This window comes from Entelurus aequoreus, linkage group LG27, assembly GCF_033978785.1.
Source record: "Entelurus aequoreus isolate RoL-2023_Sb linkage group LG27, RoL_Eaeq_v1.1, whole genome shotgun sequence".
In the NCBI taxonomy this organism is placed as follows: Eukaryota; Metazoa; Chordata; class Actinopteri; order Syngnathiformes; family Syngnathidae; genus Entelurus; species Entelurus aequoreus.
In genome coordinates, this window is record NC_084757.1 from 1,701,760 (window position 1) to 1,723,266 (window position 21,507).

The 21,507-nt window shown below is 32.8% G+C and overlaps 1 protein-coding gene across 1 annotated transcript in view; it reads left to right on the top strand.

The window, feature by feature from the left end:
- The first annotated feature begins 10,807 nt into the window (after positions 1-10,807).
- LOC133644068 (lipoma-preferred partner homolog) overlaps positions 10,808-21,507 on the top strand; it is a 320,875-nt gene continuing 310,175 nt past the window's right edge. The window contains exon 1 of the mRNA XM_062038391.1: positions 10,808-10,857. The gene's annotated coding sequence lies outside the window, so the exon portion shown is untranslated. The remainder of the gene's footprint in view (positions 10,858-21,507) is intronic.

A 21,507-nucleotide genomic window follows, 5' to 3' on the forward strand; every position in this document is an offset into this window, starting at 1 on the left:
TGATTCTGCTACCTCATGAGCAAGACTACCAGGGGCTGGATGATTGGGGGTAATCCATATGTCTTTTCCATCAATATTGCAACATTTTTAGTCAGACCAATGTGGCCTGGGCTCAAGGCGCTCGTCCACACCGAGACCGCCAATACCGCTCACCCTTTAGAGCACAGCTGTAACTTCCTGCCACTAAACCTGCAGAAAATAGTTCTTCTCAGGTTTCTCTGTTTACATTTTGCACTATTTTCTTACACTTTATGAAGCATTTCTTACATGTTCCTATTTTTGCACCTTCATTTTAAGAGCTTGTTGTCAAGTTTTCAATGTGATTTGACTATTTTGTTTACATTGTTTGTTTTCCATGTTTGTGTTGACATTTCCTTTCTGCCTTGATAGCTGATGGCATTCTAATCAGAGGAATAAAGGTCATAAATGATTATCGATATTAATACAGCTTTCAACCATATTGCCCAGCCCTATGACAATGTATTTAAAATGTAACAAATACTGATTTGAACAGGTGTTAATTGGAAGAGTCGTGTTTAAATATTTTGACAAACTGGTTAGCATTAACATGCAAACTGTAGATGCTTGTGTTTGAATCAAACATTTGTTATGCAAGTCAAACACAGAAGATGTTAACTAGCAAAATATATATATTTTTTTAATCGTACAAAAAACTTTCATACCGTTTTTCCATACAACACACTATGAAAACAACAACCGTAGATTTAAAAAAAATAAAAATAAAATAAAATATATATATATTATTTTTTTAATTAAAAAAAAGGAAAAATAAATAAATAAATAAATATATATATATGTATATATATATATTTTTTTTTACAAAAAATTGTACAAAAAATAAATTTTACTGCATAAAAACTGCCAGCTCAGTCTCTAGAATTTTACCAGTAAGTAATAAAAAAAAAAAAAAAAAAAAAAAAAATATATATATATATAAATTTTTATTTGAAAAAAAAAAAAAAAAAAAAAAAAAATATATATACACACATATATATATATATATATATATATATATATATATATATATATATATATATATATATATATATATATATATATATATATATATATATATATATATATATATATTTTATTATTTTTATTATTTTTTAATTTTTTAATTTTTATTTTTTTCAAATAAATAAATAATTATATATATTTATTTGAAAAAAAAAAAGAAAAAAAAAATATATATATATATTTATTTATTTGAAAAAAAAAATATATATATATATATATACATATATATATATATATATATAATTATTTATTTATTTGAAAATAAAAATATATATACAGTATATATATTTTTTTAACTAACTGGTAAAATTCTAGAGACTGAGCTGGCAGCTTTTTTGCAGTAAAAATTATTTTTTGTACAATTTTTTTGTTAAGAAAAAAAAAATAAAAATATATATATATATATATAATATATATATATATTATTATATGTATTTTTTTAAATACATTTGGAAAAAAAAAAATTAAATTTTTTTTTTTTAATTTAAAAAAATAAATGAATATATATATATATATATTTTTTTTTAAATAAAAAAAAAAGTATATATATATATATATATATATATATATATATATATATATATATATATATATATATATATATATATATTTATTTTTCTAATTTAAAAAAAAAAAAAAAAAAAAAAAAATATATATATATATATATATATATATATATATATATATATATATATATATATATATAATTTTTTATTTTTTATTTTTTTAACTATAGCGTAAAATTCTAGAGACTGAGCTGGCAGTTTTTTTGCAGTAAAATCTGAAGATTAATTTGAATGGTGTATGTAAAAAAAGATTTTAAAAATCAAATGCATTGGCAATTATTGTATTGTATTGTACATGTATACATTTATATTGATATACTATTTACTATTAGAAGCGGCCCTCTGAGAGCAACCATAACTGCGGTGTGGCCCTCTATGAAAACAAGTTTGACATGCCTGATGTATTATTCTGACTGATCTTTTTTCTAACACGGTTATTAAATGAAGTGCACTTTTGGAGTTATTTCCCATATTTAACTCAGATACGCTAACACTAGCGAGCAGTTAATTAATGGCTGATTAGTTGCAGCCGTAGTTTAGTCCCAAATAATCAGTGTTTTGCCATATGATTTTCAAACTGGATGCAAGTCCACCATTGAAGATGTGGAAGTGTCATAGTTTCTTCAGTACATGTATCAGGTGTAATATTCTCCCAAAGCTGTTAATATCACTGCTGACCCTCCTGGGGAGTAATCAGACTGTAATTATACCTTTTTAATCACAGGAACATAGTGTGTGTGTGTGTGTGTGTTACTGTATTTATACCCTTCTTGAGACATGAAGAAGGAAAAGTATCTTCCATATGAGGAGGTGTGAACAAGTGATGACATAAATCAATAACATTGCATCTAATAGACAATGTCTCATTTGTGGTGACATCTATCAAAATGAGGGTGGTCCCAAAAAGGAGGGATTTTTCTAATTGACTGTGTGTCGCTTTTAAAAGTGCTCCCCCTCTGGTCAACATATGAAATAACAAGTGTGTGTAAGAAATTGAAATGCACCCCCTTTGGCTAAAATTAATTTAAAAAAATAAATAAATATGTATATAGAGACATACTGTAATAACTTGAAGTAAATAATGAAGATTAAAAACCAATTAAACAAAACTATTTTTTACTAAAAGGAGTCTTTTTCTCACAATGTGTCGACTTTTTTCTTATAAAATTGAGAACTATTTCTCGTATTCTTTGTTTCTGTAATATTTTCTCGTAAAATGATTACTTTTTTTTTAATGTAAAATTGTTACTCTTTAATGCAAAATGGTGACATTTGTTATATAAAATTCTGACTTTTATCACAATGTTGCCAGTTTGTTTGTTGTTCTTGTAAAATAGTGACACTTTGAGTAAAATTATGACTTTTGTCATCATTTTGCCAAGTAAAATTCCGATGAATATTATATTGCCCAAATTTTAAAGTTTTCTCATGAAACTGTGACTTTTGTCGAGTAAAATGACGACCCTTTTCATAAAATTGCCAACATTTTAAGCTTTTCTTGTAAAATTGCGACTGTTATTGAGTAAAATAACAACTTTTATCATAATATTGCACAAATGTTCAGTTTCTTTTGTAAAATTTTGACTTGCATTGAGTAAAATTACGTCTTATTATAATCCTGCCAAAATTTAACGTTTTTCTTGTAAAATTCCAACTCATTTTTCACAACAAGCTTTTTTATATTTGCATAGTATGTATATATTATTAATGTTGTAAATACACATCTTTATATATCTAGAAAGGCTGGTCCTAAAGAGAGGCATTTTTCTCAGGTCTCAAAAAGGTAACAAATACAAGAGTGTGTGTGTGTGTGTTCTTGTATTTCTACCCTTCTTGAGACATAAAGAAGGACAAGTATCTTCCATATGAGGAGGTGTGAACAAGTGATGACATAAATCAATAACATAGCATCTAATAGACAATGTCTCATTTGTGGTGACATCTATCAAAATGAGGGTGGTCCCATAAAGGAGGGATTTTTCTAACTGACTGTGTGTCGCTTTTAAAAATGCTCCCCCTCTGGTCAACATATGAAATAACAAGTGTGTGTAAGGAATTGAAATGCACCCCCTTTGGCTAAAATTAATTTAAAAAGATAAATAAATATGTATATAGAGACATACTGTAATAACTTGAAGTAAATAATGAAGATTAAAAACCAATTAAACAAAACTAAATACAATTTTTTTTTTTACTAAAAGCAGTCTTTTTCTCACAATGGGTTAGGGTAAAATACCAACTTTTATCATAATATTGCACAAATGTGCAGTTTCTCTTGTAAAATTTTGACTTTCGTTGAGTAAAATGACGACTTTTATTATAATACTGCCAAAATTCTAAGTTTTGCTTGTGAAATTGTGACCTTTTTCTTGTGAAATTCCAACTAATTTTTCACAACAAACTTTTTTATATTTGCATATTATGTATATATTATTAATGTTGTAAATACACATCTTTATATATCCAGAAAGCCTGGTCCTAAAGAGGTAGGCATTTTTTGAGTAAAATGATGACTTGTCATAATTTTGCCAAGTAAAATTCCGATTAATAATATAATATTGCCCAAATGTTAAAGTTTAGTAAGTTTAATAAGTTTAGTTTCGAGTAAAATCAGGACTCTTTTTATAAAATTGCCAACATTTTAAGCTATTCTTGTAAAATTGCGACTGTTATTGAATAAAATTCCAGCTTTTATCATAATATTGCACAAATGTTCAGTTCTTCTCGTAAAATTTTGACTTTCGTTGAGTAAAATGACGACTTTTATTATAATACTGCCACAATTCTAAGTTTTTCTTGTGAAATTGTGACCTTTTTCTTGTGAAATTCCAACTCATTTTTCACAACAAGCTTTTTTATATTTGCATAGTATGTATATATTATTAATGTTGTAAATGCACATCTTTATATATCTAGGAAGGCTGGTCCTAAAGAGGTAGGCCTTTTTTGAGTAAAATGATGACTTGTCATCATTTTGCCAAGTAAAATTTCGATGAATATTATAATATTGCCCAAATTTTTAAGTTTTCTCATAAAACTGTGACTTTTGTCGAGTAAAATAAGGACTCTTTTCATAAAATTGCCAACATTTTAAGCTTTTCTTGTAAAATTGCGACAGTTATTGAGTAAAATTCCAGCTTTTATCATAATATTGCACAAATAATTCAGTTTTCCTTGTTAAAATTTTGACTTGCGTTGAGTAAAATGACAACTTTTATTATAACACTGCCACAATTCTAAGTTTTTCCTGTGAAATTGTGACCTTTTTCTTGTGAAATTCCAACTCATTTTTCACAACAAGCTTTTTTATATTTGCATAGTATGTATATATTATTAATGTTGTAAATACACATCTTTATATATCCAGAAAGGGTGGTCCTAAAGAGGTAGGCATTTTTTGAGTAAAATGATGACTTGTCATAATTTTGCCAAGTAAAATTCCAATTAATATTATAATATTGCCCAAATGTTAAAGTTTTCTTTTAAAACTGTGACTTTTGTCGAGTAAAATTAGGACTCTTTTCATAAAATTGCCAACATTTTAACATTTTCTTGTAAAAATGCGACTGTTATTGAATAAAATTCCAGCTTTTATCATAATATTGCACAAATGTTTAGTTTTTCTCGTAAAATTTTGACTTGCGTTGAGTAAAATGACGACTTTTATTATAATACTGCCACAATTCTAAGTTTTTCTTGTGAAATTGTGACCTTTTTGTTGTGAAATTCCAACTCATTTTTCACAACAAGCTTTTTTATATTTGCATAGTATGTATATATTATTAATGTTGTAAATACACAATTTTATATATCTAGAAAGGGTGGTCCTAAAGAGGGAGGCATTTTTTAAATAAAATGATGACTTGTCATAATTTTGCCAAGTAAAATTCAGATGAGTATTATAATATTGCCCAAATTTTAAAGTTTTCTTTTAAAACTGTGACTTTTGTCGAGTAAAATTAGGACTCTTTTCCTAAAATTGCCAACATTTTAAGCTATTTTTGTCAAATTGCGACTGTTATTGAGTAAAATTCCAGCTTTTATCATAATATTGCACAAATGTTCAGTTTTCCTTGTTAACATTTTGACTTGCGTTGGGTAAAATGACAATTTTTATTATAAAACTGCCAAAAAGTTTTTTTTATAAAATTGTGAGCTTTTTCTTGTGAAATTCCAACTCATTTTTCACAACTAGCTTTTTTTGTATGTGCATAGTATGTATATATTATTAATGCTGCAAATACACATCTTTATATGTATATCTAGAAAGGCTGGTCCTAAAGAGGGAGGCATTTTTTGAGTAAAATGATGACTTGTCATAATTTTGCCAAGTAAAATTCCGATTAATATTATAATATTGCTCAAATGTTAGTTTAATAAGTTTAATACGTTTAGTTTCGAGTAAAATCAGGACTCTTTTCATAAAATTGCCAAAATTTTAAGCTATTCTTGTAAAATTGCGACTGTTATTGGGTAAAATTCCAACTTTTATCATAATATTGCACAAATGTTCAGTTTTTCTCGTAAAATTTTGACTTGAGTTGAGTAAAATGACGACTTTTGTTGTAGTACTGCCACAATTCTAAGTTTTTCTTGTGAAATTGTGACCCTTTTTCTTGTGAAATTCCGACTCATTTTTCACAACAAGCTTTTTTATATTTGCATAGTATGTATATATTATTAATGTTGTAAATACACATCTTTATTTATCTAGAAAGGCTGGTCCTAAAGAGGGAGGCATTTTTTGAGTAAAATGATGACTTGTCATAATTTTGCCAAGTAAAATTCCGATTAATATTATAATATTGCCGAAATGTTAGTTTTCTTTTAAAACTGTGACTTTTGTCGAGTAAAATTACGACTCTTTTCATAAAATTGCCAACATTTTAAGATATTCTTGTAAAAATGCGACTGTTATTGAGTAAAATTCCAGCTTTTATCATAATATTGCACAAATGTTTAGTTTTTCTCGTAAAATTTGACTTGCGTTGAGTAAAATGACGACTTTTATTATAATACTGCCACAATTCTAAGTTTTTCTTGTGAAATTCCAACTCATTTTTCACAACAAGCTTTTTTATATTTGCATAGTATGTATATATTATTAATGTTGTAAATACACATCTTTATATATCTAGAAAGGCTGGTCCTAAAGAGGTAGGCATTTTTTGAGTAAAATGATGACTTGTCATAATTTTGCCAAGTAAAATTCAGATTAATATTATAATATTGCCCAAATGTTAAAGTTTTCTTTTAAAACTGTGACTTTTGTCGAGTAAAATTACGACTCTTTTCATAAAATTGCCAACATTTTAAGATATTCTTGTAAAAATGCGACTGTTATTGAGTAAAATTCCAGCTTTTATCATAATATTGCACAAATGTTTAGTTTTTCTCGTAAAATTTGACTTGCGTTGAGTAAAATGACGACTTTTATTATAATACTGCCACAATTCTAAGTTTTTCTTGTGAAATTCCAACTCATTTTTCACAACAAGCTTTTTTATATTTGCATAGTATGTATATATTATTAATGTTGTAAATACACATCTTTATATATCTAGAAAGGCTGGTCCTAAAGAGGTAGGCATTTTTTGAGTAAAATGATGACTTGTCATAATTTTGCCAAGTAAAATTCAGATTAATATTATAATATTGCCCAAATGTTAAAGTTTTCTTTTAAAACTGTGACTTTTGTCGAGTAAAATTAGGACTCTTTTCATAAAATTGCCAACATTTTAAGATTTTCTTGTAAAAATGCGACTGTTATTGAGTAAAATTCCAGCTTTTATCATAATATTGCACAAATGTTTAGTTTTTCTCGTAAAATTTGACTTGCGTTGAGTAAAATGACGACTTTTATTATAATACTGCCACAATTCTAAGTTTTTCTTGTGAAATTGTGACCTTTTTCTTGTGAAATTCCAACTCATTTTTCACAACAAGCTTTTTTATATTTGCATAGTATGTATATATTATTAATAATAATAATAATAATACCTGGGATTTATATAGCGCTTTTCTAAGTACCCAAAGTCGCTTTACATGTTAAAAACCCATCATTTATTCACACCTGGTGGTGGTAAGCTACTTTCGTAGCCACAGCTGCCCTGGGGTAGACTGACGGAAGCGTGGCTGCCAATTTGCGCCTACGGCCCCTCCGACCACCACCTATCATTCATTCAACATTCATTCACCGGTGTGAGTGGCACCGGGGGCAAGGGTGAAGTGTCCTGCCCAAGGACACAACGGCATGGTAAGAGGCGGGGAGCGAACCTGCAACCCTCGGGTTTCTGACACGGGTGCTCTACCCACTACGCCATGCCACCCCTGAATGTTGTAAATACACATCTTTATATATCCAGAAAGGCTGGTCCTAAAGAGGTAGGCAATTTTTGAGTAAAATTATGACTTGTCATAATTTTGCCAAGTAAAATTCAGATTAATATTATAATATTGCCCAAATGTTAAAGTTGCATAAGTTTAATAAGTTTAGTTTCGAGTAAAATCAGGACTCTTTTCATAATATTGCCAAAGTATAAGCTATCCTTGTAAAATTGCGACTGTTGAGTAAAATTCCAGCTTTTATCATAATATTGCACAAATGTTCAGTTTTCCTTGTTAAAATTTTGACTTGCGTTGAGTAAAATGACGACTTTTATTATAATACTGCCAAAAAGTTTTTCTTATGAAATAGTGACCTTTTTCTTAGGAAATTCCAACTCATTTTTCACAACAAGCTTTTTTATATTTGCATAGTATGTATATATTATTAATGTTGTAAATACACATCTTTATATATCTAGAAAGGGTGGTCCTAAAGAGGGAGGCATTTTTTGAGTAAAATAATGACTTGTCATCATTTTGCCAAGTAAAATTCCAAAGAATATTATATCGCCCAAATTTTTAAGTTTTCTCATAAAACTGTGACTTTTGTTGAGTAAAATTAGGACTCTTTTCCTAAAATTGCCAACATTTTAAGCTTTTCTTGTAAAATTGCGACAGTTATTGAGTAAAATTCCAGCTTTTATCATAACATTGCACAAATATTCAGATTTCCTTGTTAAAATTTTGACTTGCGTTGAGTAAAATGACAACTTTTATTATAACACTGCCACAATTCTAAGTTTTTCCTGTGAAATTCCGACCTTTTTCTTGTGAAATTCCAACTCATTTTTCACAACAAGCTTTTTTATATTTGCATAGTATGTATATATTATTAATTTTTTAAATACACATCTTTATATATCCAGAAAGGGTGCTCCTAAAGAGGTAGGCATTTTTTGAGTAAAACAATGACTTGTCATCATTTTGCCAAGTAAAATTCCGATGAATATTATAATATCGCCCAAATTTTTAAGTTTTCTCATAAAACTGGGACTTTTGTCGAGTAAAATTAGGACTCTTTTCCTAAAATTGCCAACATTTTAAGCTTTTCTTGTAAAATTGCGACAGTTATTGAGTAAAATTCCAGCTTTTATCATAACATTGCACAAATATTCAGTTTTCCTTGTTAAAATTTTGACTTGCGTTGAGTAAAATGACAACTTTTATTATAACACTGCCACAATTCTAAGTTTTTCCTGTGAAATTGTGACCTTTTTCTTGTGAAATTCTGACCTTTTTCTTGTGAAATTCCAACTCATTTTTCACAACAAGCTTTTTTATATTTGCATAGTATGTATATATTATTAATGTTGTAAATACACATCTTTATATATCCAGAAAGGCTGGTCCTAAAGAGGTAGGAATTTTTTGAGTAAAATGATGACTTGTCATAATTTTGCCAAGTAAAATTCCAATTAATATTATAATATTGCCCAAATGTTAAAGTTTTCTTTTAAAACTGTGACTTTTGTCGAGTAAAATTACGACTCTTTTCATAAAATTGCCAACATTTTAAGATTTTCTTGTAAAAATGCGACTGTTATTGAGTAAAATTCCAGCTTTTATCATAATATTGCACAAATGTTTAGTTTTTCTCGTAAAATTTTGACTTTCGTTGAGTAAAATGACGATTTTATTATAATACTGCCACAATTCTAAGTTTTGCTTGTGAAATTGTGACCTTTTTCTTGTGAAATTCCAACCCATTTTTCACAACAAGCTTTTTTATATTTGCATAGTATGTATATATTATTAATGTTGTAAATACACATCTTTATATATCCAGAAAGGGTGGTCCTAAAGAGGTAGGCATTTTTTGAGTAAAATGATGACTTGTCATAATTTTGCCAAGTAAAATTCCGATTAATATTATAATATTGCCGAAATGTTAGTTTTCTTTTAAAACTGTGACTTTTGTCGAGTAAAATTAGGACTCTTTTCATAAAATTGCCAACATTTTAAGATTTTCTTGTAAAAATGCGACTGTTATTGAATAAAATTCCAGCTTTTACATGTCATAATTTTGCCAAGTAAAATTCAGATTAATATTATAATATTGCCCAAATGTTAAAGTTTGATAAGTTTAATACGTTTAGTTTCGAGTAAAATCAGGACTCTTTTCATAAAATTGCCAAAGTATAAGCTATTCTTGTAAAATTGTGACTGTTGAGAAAATTCCAGCTTTTATCATATTACACAAATTTTCAGTTTTTCTTGTAAAATTTTTGACTTGCGTTGAGTAAAATGACAACTTTTATTATAAAACTGCCAAAAAGTTTTTTTAATGAAATTGTGACCTTTTTCTTGTGAAATTCCAACTCATTTTTCACAACAAGCTTTTTTTGTATGTGCATAGCATGTATATATTATTAGTGTTGTAAATACACATCTTTATATATCTAGAAAGGCTCGTCCTAAAGAGGTAGGCATTTTTCTCAGGTCTCAAGAAGGTAACAAATACAAGAACGTGTGTGTGAGTGAAGGGAGACACAACAGCCGCTGCGAGTAAATGGACCATCTTTTTCTATTTATGTGTTTCAACCTGGCCCCGCCAGTTTGATTCAACAAAAACCTTCCCAACGTGACACTTGGTCACTATTGTTGTGAGTATTGCCAGTTGAAAGTCGCGCACCGCAGAACTGGCTGGGCCGAGTCACGCTGACGTTCCCAGCGAAAGGCAAGCCAGAGTGATGTTGCTCTCCATGCTGACTTCATACTTTCTCCATATTTGGAAATGTTTACCTCCTCATGATGCTTGACAGTGGTTGGGAGAAGGGATGTGAGTCATTTCTCGCGGCGCAAAGATCTCAACTTGTCCTAGTGACTGCCATTAGCTTTCCTGCGCCTGGTCTCCAGAGGAACTGTGAGTATCCTTCTTAAGCTTCTACTCCTCACTTTTACCTCCAATGGTGGGATGTGACTCTAGGGAACGTTGGTGGGAACATTTGCAATACAGTTGGTTCAAAAGTTGCCGTTCTTCCGGTCTGTTGTGAAGTTGAGGAATTGAGTTTGGCAGAGGCTCCTCGCTGAGGCATTCACATCCACTCCCACCTACGGTGGTTACTGTACCTTTAAGAGCTCTCCCTTTCATTCAACTCCTACTTGAAATATTTGGGGTGGGGGGGGGGGGGGGGGGGGAGTGCTTCAAGGGCTCCACCTGATGCTGCTTACTGTATCTTCTTTGATTGATGCCAAGACGGAGTTATCTTCTACCTTTGAAGACAGTCCCCTGGTGTCATATCAAGCAATGTTTACTTATTTAGCCCTAAATCACGAGTGTCTCAAAGGGCTGCACAAGCCACAACAACATCCTCGGCTAGATCCCACATCAGGGCAAGGAAAAACTCAACCCAATGGGATGACAATGAGAAACCTTGGAGGAGACCGCAGATGACTAGAGTCCAGTCCATAGTGGATCTAACATAATAGTGTGAGAGTGTAGTCCATAGTGGATCTAACATAATAGTGTGTGAGTCCAGTCCATAGTGGATTTAGCATAATAGTGTGAGTCCAGTCCATAGTGGATCTAACATAATATTGTGAGAGTCCAGTCCATAGTGGATCTAACATAATATTGTGAGAATCCAGTCCATAGTGGATATAACACAATAATGTGAGAGTCCAGTCCATAGTGGATCTAACATAATAGTGAGAGTCCAGTCCATAGTGGATCTAACATAATATTGTGAGAGTCCAGTCCATAGTGGATCTAACATAATAGTGAGAGTCCAGTCCATAGTGGATCTAACATAATAGTGTGAGAGTCCAGTCCATAGTGGATCTAACATAATAGTGTGAGAGTCTAGTCCATAGTGGATCTAGCATAATAGTGTGAGAGTCCAGTCCATAGTGGATCTAACATAATAGTGAGAGTCCAGTCCTTAGTGGATCTAACATAATAGTGAGAGTCCAGTCCTTAGTGGATCTAACATAATAGTGTGAGAGTCCAGTCCATAGTGGATCTAACATAATAGTGTGAGAGTCCAGTCCATAGTGGATCTAACATAATAGTGTGAGAGTCCAGTCCGTAGTGGATCTAATATAATATTGTGTGAGTCCAGTCCATAGTGGATCTAACATAATATTGTGTGAGTCCAGTCCATAGTGGATCTAACATAATATTGTGTGAGTCCAGTCCTTAGTGGATCTAACATAATAGTGTGAGAGTTCAGTCCATAGTGGATCTAACATAATAATGTGAGAGTTCAGTCCATAGTGGATCTAACATAATAGTGTGAGAGTCCAGTCCATAGTGGATCTAACATAATATTGTGAGAGTCCAGTCCATAGTGGATCTAACATAATAGTGAGAGTCCAGTCCATAGTGGATCTAGCATAATATTTTGAGAGTCCAGTCCGTAGTGGATCTAACCTAACAGTGAGAGTCCAGTCCATAGTGGATCTAGCATAATATTGTGAGAGTCCAGTCCATAGTGGATCTAGCATGATAGTGTGAGAGTCCAGTCCATAGTGGATCTAACATAATAGTGTGAGGGTCCAGTCCATAGTGGATCTAACATAATAGTGTGAGAGTCCAGTCCATAGTGGATCTAACATAATAGTGAGAGTCCAGTCCTTAGTGGATCTAACATAATAGTGAGAGTCCAGTCCTTAGTGGATCTAACATAATAGTGTGAGAGTCCAGTCCATAGTGGATCTAACATAATAGTGTGAGAGTCCAGTCCATAGTGGATCTAACATAATAGTGTGAGAGTCCAGTCCGTAGTGGATCTAATATAATATTGTGTGAGTCCAGTCCATAGTGGATCTAACATAATATTGTGTGAGTCCAGTCCATAGTGGATCTAACATAATATTGTGTGAGTCCAGTCCTTAGTGGATCTAACATAATAGTGTGAGAGTTCAGTCCATAGTGGATCTAACATAATAATGTGAGAGTTCAGTCCATAGTGGATCTAACATAATAGTGTGAGAGTCCAGTCCATAGTGGATCTAACATAATATTGTGAGAGTCCAGTCCATAGTGGATCTAACATAATAGTGAGAGTCCAGTCCATAGTGGATCTAGCATAATATTTTGAGAGTCCAGTCCGTAGTGGATCTAACCTAACAGTGAGAGTCCAGTCCATAGTGGATCTAGCATAATATTGTGAGAGTCCAGTCCATAGTGGATCTAGCATGATAGTGTGAGAGTCCAGTCCATAGTGGATCTAACATAATAGTGTGAGGGTCCAGTCCATAGTGGATCTAACATAATATTTTGAGAGTCCAGTCCATAGTGGATCTAACATAATATTGTGAGAGTCCAGTCCATAGTGGATCTAACATAATAGTGAGAGTCCAGTCCATAGTGGATCTAACATAATAGTGAGAGTCCAGTCCATAGTGGATCTAGCATAATATTGTGAGTTCAGTCCATAGTGGAACTAACATAATAGTGTGAGAGTCCAGTCCATAGTGGATCTAACATAATAGTGAGAGTCCAGTCCATAGTGGATCTAACATAATATTGTGAGAATCCAGTCCATAGTGGATATAACACAATAATGTGAGAGTCCAGTCCATAGTGGATCTAACACAGAGGTCTCAAACACGCGGCCCGCGGGCCAATTGCGGCCCGCGAGACGTTATTTTGCGGCCCCCACCTTAATATGAAAGTTAAATGTTAGTGCGGCCCGCGAGTTTTAAATGAATGGCGCTTGACAGCGTTGTGTGCGGAGCTGAAGGAATCTACCTAACACGGTGTGGCGAGGGCGTGCCTTGATGGCACTGCCTTGATGGCACTGCCTTAAGTGTCCTCCAGAAACTGTCAACGCATCATCTTTTTCTCCATACAAACAGCGTGCCAGCCCAGACACATGTAGTATGAGGCTTCTAGAGACACACGCAAGTTATTGCAAGACATACTTGAGGAACAGCCATACATGTCACACTGAGGGTGGTCATATTTTATTTTTTAACACTGTTACAAATATGCGCTACACTGTGAACCCACACCAAACAAGAATGACAAACACATTTCGGGAGAACATCCGCACCTAAACACAACATAAACACAACAGGACAAATACCCAGAATCCTTTGCAGCCCTAACTCTTCCGGGCTACAAAAACACCCCCTACCCCCAACCCCGTCTCCTCCCAACCCCGCCCACCTCAACCCCCCCACATACACCTCAACCCCCCCCCTATCTCCCAAATTCGGAGGTCTCAAGGTTGGCAAGTATGCATTGACGTCACTTGCGTGATGCAAGCAGAGAAACATTTTGCCGCTTTTCCACGACACCCGTTCACGCTCTTCCTCCCTCCCTCCCTGCCTCCCTCGCTCGCCCGCCTGCTCGCTCCCGCCCCCGTTGTAAACAGTCCGGGCGGGGAAGACGAGCACTCCGCCGAAGGACTGAGCGACAATACAAAAGTGTGGTGCACTGGACCCCAGCGCTGATACTCCGACAGAGAGTCGCTGGGCGAATCAGACGTGTAACACGTTAGTGGTGATGTTAGCCCGTTCGGGGCTAATTGTGCTACCGTAACTGTAAACTCCACGGCGAGCCCCCCTCCTTCCCCTCCCGTTGGCTTCAGACAGAGACGATTTTTGATGCAATATTTCTTTGTTGAGCATAGGGGCACCCCAACGTGTCTTTCATTTCATTTAATTTTTATTTATCTCATTCATTGATGTGCATCTTTGATCGATAGACAATTAAACCACAATTATTCAATTATTCAATTATACATTTACACACCAATGCCTGAGAAGGAGCAGGATGAAGAAAAATCATATGTTTTTCTGCCCCCTTCAACATAATACGTAGTCTTACTTAATGATATCATATAAACCAACAAATACATCCAAATATAACGAAAACAAACAAAAAAACACACAAAAAAACACAAGAAGTGCAAGACTTCATGATGTACAAACCGAACAAAAAAAACAAAAGTAATATACACCTCACAGGATGATACAAAACAAATACAAAACCAGGCAAAAAATAAGTAAAATAATAAATATAAAGCAAAATGTAAACACTTATGGCTGTCCATATGATCTTATTGTTCTGTCTTTATATATTTTTACAATCTTTTATCTCATTGTAAAGAGAATTCCATAGTTTAACCCCCACCACTGATATGCACATTTGTTTTAAAGTTGTCCTTGAATACTGATGTTGGAAATTACCTTTTCTTCTATGCTCTTCATTCTCAGAAGTGATGACAAACATTTTTTGTAAATTTGCTGGTAATGTTTTACTTTTAGCCTTAAACATGACACATAACGTCTGTAACTTTACTAGCTCCTGTAATTTCAATAAACCGGAATTAATAAATAATATGTTAGTGTGTTCTAAGTAATCTACTTTATGAATAATCCTTATGGCTCTTTTCTGTAGTTGATACAGAGAAAGTTGCGATGCACAAGGAATACAATTTGAAACATCATTATACAACTAGACATGCTGAGGAGTATGCAAAATACCAGGGAGATGAGAGAGTGAACCGGGTTGCAAATTTTAAAACCAGTCTACTGAGGCAACAAGATTTCGTCAAGAAAGCAAGCGAAAAGAGCGATGCAGCAGTCAAAGCTAGCTACATGGTGAGTGAGATGGTTGCTACGGCGGGAAAGCCATTCAAAGAAGGTGAATTCATTAAAAAGTGCATGATAGATTTTTTTTAAGAAATCTTTTTTTGCGGCCCAGCCTCACCCAGTTTCTGCATCCAGTGGCCCCCAGGTAAATTGAGTTTGAGACCCCTGATCTAACATAATAGTGAGAGTCCAGTCCATAGTGGATCTAACATAATAGTGTGAGAGTCCAGTCCATAGTGGATCTAACATAATAGTGTGAGAGTCCAGTCCATAGTGGATCTAACATAATATTGTATGTATATATGTGTATGTTTTAGTATATATATAAATGTGTATATATAGATGTGTGTGTGTATATATATATATATATATATATATATATATATATATATATATATATATATATATATATATATATATATATATATATATATATATATATATATATATATATATATATATATATATATATATATATATATATTATTAGTGTGTGTGTGTGTATATATGTATGTATGTGTATGTACTGTAGATCACCTCCACTTGGTCAATAGAAAAGTTGCTGGCCTGCAGACAAAGTGTGGGCACTCCTGGTTTAAATAATGACTGTCTACATGGTATCAACTTGTTTCTCATATAGACATCATCTCTCAGTATTCACATGCAATACTGCAGCAGATGTATTTATTTCATGTGATATTTGCCCAAGTACAGGATGAAGAATGTTTTGATGCTCTCTGCTGACCGTCTTACATCAGCAGCTGCAACAAACGTAATCCGGCCTCGCTCTGCTTTTGCCGTCCTTGATTCCAAGACGCTGGCAAGTCGTCCCAAAGAATGTCGTCAACAAATTAATGCACGATTAACAGGAGCAATTACAGCGCAGCTCAAGTGGAGATTATCATAGTCATTAGGCGAGAATCACTTTCAGGATTTGATTGCTTTTCTGTTTGTGTGCGTCAAGTCCTGATTTGTCTTAAAGTGATGCCTGGCCTGCACAGATATTTACTTTATGGAGCACACGTTGGAGATTATAAACACGCGTCTGCCATAGTGGGAGCACCACCAGTATTTCCATTTATTCCTCTCAGGCTTTAAGCACTTTTTAAGGATTTTTGGATTTGCTCTATTTACCCCCCCTGAGCTGGATTGAGTGATTTAATAAACAACGCAGACTCTCTGATGCTTAAATATTTTTTTTTTTCCTCCCAAAGCCAAGGCAGACTTTCCCGCATTTGAATGTTGACTTGTTGCGCTTACCTGTGGTCTTCATTTGTTTTGTTTCTGCTGCCCGGCTACTTTTCAATGGACCAAGTGCAGGGGATCGTTCATATTAGAGATGTCCGATAATATCGGCCGGCCGATATATGCGTTAAAATGTAATATCGGAAATTATCGGTATCGTTTTTTTATTTTTTTTATTTTTATTTTTATTAAATCAACATAAAAAACACAAGATACACTTACAATTAGTGCACCAACCCCAAAAACCTCCCTCCCCCATTTACACTCATTCACACAAAAGGGTTGTTTCTTATTAATATTCTGGTTCCTACATTATATATCAATATATATCAATACAGTCTGCAAGGGATACAGTCCGTAAGCACACATGATTGTGCGTGCTGCTGCTCCACTAATAGTACTAACCTTTAACAGTTAATTTTACTCATTTTCATTCATTACTATTTTCTATGTAACTGTTTTTATATTGTTGTACTTTCTTTTTTATTCAAGAAAATGTTTTTGATTTATTTATCTTATTTTACTAATTTTTTTAAAAAGTACCTTATCTTCACCATACCTGGTTGTCCAAATTAGGCATACTAATGTGTTAATTCCACGACTGCATATATCGGTTGATATCGGTATCGGTTGATATCGGTATCGGTAATTAAAGAGTTGGACAATATCGGAATATCGGATATCGGCAAAAAGCCATTATCGGACATCCCTAGTTCATATATATCATTTATATTGATTTATTTATGAAAGAGAGGTTAACAAGTTAAAGGTGTTTAATGATAATCAGGGCTGCAACAACTAATCGATTAAAATCGATTATAAAAATAGTTGCAGATTAATTTAGTCATCGATTCGTTGGATCTATGCTATGCGCATGCGCAGAGGCTTTTTTAAAAAATTTTATTTTTTTAAAATAAACCTTTATAAACTGCAACATTTACAAACAGCTAAAAAACAATAATCAAAATAAGTATGGTGCCAGTAAGCTGTTTTTTTCTCCAAAAAATACTGGATAGGATAGAAATGTAGTTTGTCTCCGTTATCCGATTATTAATCGATTAATCGAAGTAATAATCGACAGATTAATCGATTATCAAATTAATCGTTAGTTGCAGCCCTAATGATAATACAAGCATGTTCAATTATTTTCTTCCATGAAGACAAGAATACAAATTGGTATGATTGTGATGACTTGAATTGATTGGAATCAGACAGTAGTGATGAACACTTTTTCTGCTGCCCGGCTTCTTTTCAATGGACCAAGTGCAGGGGATCGTTCATATTAGAGATGTCCGATAATATCGGCCTGCCGATATTATCGGCCGATATATGTGTTAAAATGTAATATCGGAAATTATCGGTATCGTTTTTTTTTATTATCGGTATCGTTTTTTTTAATTTTTATTTTATTTTTATTTTTTTATTAAATCAACATAAAAAACACAAGATACACTTACAATTAGTGCACCAACCCAAAAAACCTCCCTCCCCCATTTACACTCATTCACACAAAAGGGTTGTTTCTTATTAATATTCTGGTTCCTACATTATATATCAATATATATCAATACAGTCTGCAAGGGATACAGTCCGTAAGCACACATGATTGTGCGTGCTGCTGCTCCACTAATAGTACTAACCTTTAACAGTTAATTTGACTAATTTTCATTCATTACTAGTTTCTATGTAACTGTTTTTATATTGTTGTACTTTCTTTTTTATTCAAGAAAATGTTTTTGATTTATTTATCTTATTTTACTAATTTTTAAAAAAAGTACCTTATCTTCACCATACCTGGTTGTCCAAATTAGGCATAATAATGTGTTAATTCCACGACTGCATATATCGGTTGATATCGGTATCGGTTGATATCGGTATCAGTAATTAAAGAGTTGGACAATATCGGAATATCGGATATCGGCAAAAAGCCATTATCGGACATCCCTAGTTCATATATATCATTTATATTGATTTATTTATGAAAGAGAGGTTAACAAGTTAAAGGTGTTTAATGATAATCAGGGCTGCAACAACTAATCAATTAAAATCGATTATAAAAATAGTTGCAGATTAATTTAGTCATCGATTCGTTGGATCTATGCTATGCGCATGCGCAGAGGCTTTTTTTTAATTTGAATTTTTTTTAATTTTTTTTAAATAAACCTTTATAAACTGCAACATTTACAAACAGCTGAGAAACAATAATCAAAATAAGTATGGTGCCAGTATGCTGTTTTTTTCCCCCAAAAAATACTGGATAGAATAGAAATGTAGTTTGTCTCTTTTATCCGATTATTAATCGAAGTAATAATCGACAGATTAATCGATTATCAAATTAATCGTTAGTTGCAGCCCTAATGATAATACAAGCATGTTCAATTATTTTCTTCCATGAAGACAAGAATATAAGTTGGTATGATTGTGATGACTTGCATTGATTGGAATCAGACAGTAGTGATGATAACGTCCACATTTTCAATTGGAGGAGAAAAAAAAAGTCCTCCTTTCTGTCCAATACCACATGAAAGTGGTATTGCCATCTTATTTGTCCAGCTTCCATACTCCTTTTATTACACTTTGCAAGAAATACATTGGCGGCAAACTCCATAGCTTGAACTCAAACTTATAAATTTAACTCCAACCTCCGAGGACAAAGCTACGAACAATGGGAGACCGGGCTTTCTGCTCCGCCGCTCACAGTCTGTGGAACGCTCTCCCTGACCACCTGAAGGCACCACAGACTGTGGATTTAAAAAAAAAAAAAAGGCTTAAAAACCCTTCTTTTTAAAAAAGCCTTTTTTTTTTAGATATATGCATACTAGTTTTAGCTATTTGGCTGTTGTAGTTGTTATTTTCTTTTTTTTTTTTATCTTTATTTTATTTTATTTATTTTTTTATCTTTTTATTTTAATTTTATTTTTAATACACTGTAGCACTTTGAGGTTGTTTACTCAATGTAAAGTGCTTTTTACAAATAAAATCTATTATTATTATTATTATTATTATTATTATTACTCCGGTACTCTTGTCTTGTTCTGTATATTGTACAGGATTGCTTATTATTTTTATTGGATAGTAGTCTATTTCAATTCTTATTTTTTATCTTTATTACTTCTTGTGTAATTAATTTTTATCCCATATTTGTTTCCACTACCGCACCGTAATTTGGAGTCCTTAATCTCGTTATATGCAAATATAATGACAAAGTCTATTCTATTCTATTTTAGCTTGCTAGCGTTCTGAGACTCTTATTTTGTTAGCGCAGGCAGGATGAAGCAGGGCTTTTATTGTGAAGACGGGAACTGTGCGGTCGGTCTTTAGAGTTTTGACGGCAGGTACGGCGCGAGAGTCTGTTGAAATAAAGTGTTTCTGGCCTTCCTGTCGGTCATTTTTTCTTAATGAACGACAGGAAGGCTGTGAATGTCAATCAAGTGACGAAAGTGACGTCTTAGTGAAGATTATTAATCGCTAATTTTTAGGCTCCAATCTCTCCTGCGACCCCGGGAAGGACAAGCAGTAGAAAATGGATAGATTGACGGGCGGTTCTGAAGTAAAAAACTGTCTGCATGGCAACATTTTTTGTATTAGTTGCAACATTTTCTTGTTACAGTTCACCTCGTTGCTCTTTTATTCCACTTTTCATGTTTTTTTTGATAGTATTTTTAAAAATATGGTAAAAAAAATGCCCGCAAATGTCCGCACTGTGGATACCACTGTTTCAGACCATAAATGGTGGTAATCCCAGGATGCAGGGAAGGTAGGCAGAGTGCAAACATTAGTTGAAAATTGTTAATTACAAACTAATGTGGGATATAAATAATGGAAGTATAATTGTTTGTATATAGTATATCATTGGTACAAAGGTTTAACACGTGTACAGGGATATTGCACATGTCTTTACTGTGTACATAATTGAACAGTGTTTATGTTGTGTACAAGGTGTATTTATAATATGTTGTGCAAAGGAAATTTCATGTTTTTAGGAAGCTCATCTTGTATTTGACATTGTTTATAGGGTTATGCGCAATAAGTGTTCAACTTCAGCCTAAACCAGACCTGGACAAATTAAGGCCCGGGCAGGCCTGTTGAACTTTTCAATCTGGCCCGCCGGACATTCCCAAATAATTGTTTTAGATGTTTAAGATGGAAAGTTGTTATGATGTGCAGTGATGTTTTCTAATGACCGTAAGTCTTCAACTATACTAAGTCTTTCAATGCTTGGAATCTGCATGATATTCTAGTTACTATGGTCATCGAATTAGTTACTATGGTCATCTAATTAGTTACTATTATTATCTAATTAGTTACTTTGGTCCCTATGAGATATCTCAGAACCCTTTGCGTTCATATTTCACTGTTTTGTTGTGTTTCGGTTATTGTAAAATATGTTGTCAATATTCAGTGTTTTATCCTTCATAGTTAATATTGTAAATCCCACATTCTTTATTTTCATGTACATTCTGGGTGTCTCATTCAGTAAAAAAATGTCAAATTCCATTCCATTTTTTAAGGCGGTCTGTCATAACGTTTTTAGCTTTCAATCATTATTATGAGGTTTTGTATTAGTGTTCCTAAAAAAATATACCGGCCCCCAGACATATTTTTTTTTATCTAAATCTGGCCCCCCGAGTCAAATAATTGCCCAGGCCTGACCTAAACCCTTTCAGTCTGCAACATTTTCAATTTATGAATGTGCAACTGTTTGTTTATGTAAAACTGCTTA